Here is a 2,156-nt window from a genome sequence, read left to right on the forward strand (position 1 = left end):
TGTGCGGGTGGCACATAAAAGACACCATTTCGAGCGTGGCCGTTTTTGTGCGGGTGACACGTAAAAGCACCCACTACACTCTCTGAGTGGTTGGCGTTAGGAAGGGCATCCAGCTGTAGAAACTCTGCCAAATCAGACTGGAGCCTGGTGTTGCCATCCGGTTTCACCAGTCCTCAGTCAAATCGTCCAACCCATGCTAGCATGGAAAGCGGACGTTAAACGATGATGATGATGATGATGATGAAAGGATGAAAGGTAAAGTTAACCTCAGTGGAATTTGAACTCAAAATGTAAAGATGGACAAAAATGCCACTAAAGCATTTTGCCTGACATACTAATGATTCTGCCAGCTCACTGCCTTACAAAAACACAAATATTGAAGAAGGGTCATCATCAGTGTAACCAACCCCTATACCTGACTGACTCTTCTTTTACTGATTAACAAAAACAATGCCACAAGGCATTTTTTCAGATGTTCTAATGATTCTATCACCTTACAACCACCAATAATTGATTCTAATTTAGGCACAAAGACAGTAGTGCTGAGGTGCAGCATTTAGTTCATAACACTGACCTCATTACTTGCTAGCACTTTGCTTTATCAACTCCAAAAGAGTGAAAGGCAAAGTTGGTCCTATGTAAAATAATTTTTATCTTTATGAAGGGATTGTCTGTATTAGTCTGGCCTCTAACCTTTGACTTGTCCAGTACAGGAAGGCCCTAGCATAGCTCCTAGGATCATTAAGAAATGTATGTTTCAATGACCCTACCTGGACTTTATGGTAGAATTAAAGATGGTACTGAATGGTAAATGAAATTCCAGTAGAGGATTGAAATAGTCTGGTTGAGACCAGATTCCCTATCAATGAAAATACTGCATATACATTATTCATATTTTATATATAGCTTGCTTAAGTGGACAGAACATACATGAGTTGGAAAAGACTGGCAAAGCTATGATACTCTAAAGCATAGAACTGCCCAGTATGCAACTGCTTTCTATATGGAATGCTTTCTATGGGACTGAACTGCATAGAACTACCCTCTCATAAGCTGCCCTCTATGAGACTGGTCTCTATGGTATTTATACTATGGTACAAACAGATGTTTGTACCATATGAGTTAATTTGTTTATAATTATTGCTTGCTAATTGAGAACTCATAAGGCAGGAGATATTTAAATGTTGGTTAAAAATCTATAAACATATTCTGCAGTACAGTACAGAATTGAGAACATTGTTATCGCAGCAGACATTATATATCAATCTAGAAGTCGATAATGGTAGCGTTAGAAGCTTGTATATCTATGGAAGATATCTTGTTGGGAAGGAGAGAGGAAGAAAGAATTAGGGAAGGAGGAAAGAAGACAATTAAGAGAGAGGGAAAACAGAAAAGGGAGATAGAGAACTAGGTCAAGAAAGAGAGGAAAGAAGGAGAAAGAAAATAATAGGAATAAGGGGGAAGGGAATAAAGTATTTAATAGGAATAAGGGAGAAAGGAATGAAGTATTTAAGGGTGAAAGGAGACGCTGTACTGGTGTCAATGACCGCAAGAAGTAACTAAGCAGCAACAATAATTACATGCACTCACGTGTACATGCACATGCATACGCACGCACTCACATACACACACACACACTCATGCACACACATACAGAGCAGCTTACACACAAACACACACACACACAGAGTAGCTTACACACACACACACTCATACACACACTCATGTAAGCACACACACATACAGAAAAACACATACATATAGTAGAAGCACACACATATATTCATGTATGGGGATCACGTGTTCACAAAAACAATGGAAGCAGTAATACCTGCTTGCAGATTCTCATTTGTGCATGCACTCATATAAATATTAGGCATAAAATGTAAACAGTGGAGGTGCAATGGCCCAGTGGTTAGGGCAGCGGACTCGCGGTCATAGGATCACGGTTTCGATTCCCAGACCGGGCGTTGTGAGTGTTTATTGAGCTTAAACACCTAAAGCTCCACGAAGCTCCAGCAGGGGATGGTGGCGAACCCTGCTGTACTCTTCCACCACAACTTTCTCTCACTCTTTCTTCCTGTTTCTGTTGTACCTGTAGTTCAAAGGGTCAGCCTTGTCACACTGTGTCACGCTGAATATCCCCGAGAACTATG

General features: G+C 40.5%; 1 protein-coding gene across 1 annotated transcript in view; it reads right to left on the reverse strand.

Moving 5' to 3' along the window:
• LOC106877490 (diphthine methyltransferase) overlaps positions 1-2,156 on the reverse strand; it is a 34,765-nt gene that overhangs the window by 2,281 nt on the left and 30,328 nt on the right. The gene's annotated exons all lie outside the window — the stretch shown is intronic.

The sequence above is a fragment of the Octopus bimaculoides genome, chromosome 9, assembly GCF_001194135.2.
Source record: "Octopus bimaculoides isolate UCB-OBI-ISO-001 chromosome 9, ASM119413v2, whole genome shotgun sequence".
Lineage (NCBI taxonomy): Eukaryota > Metazoa > Mollusca > Cephalopoda > Octopoda > Octopodidae > Octopus > Octopus bimaculoides.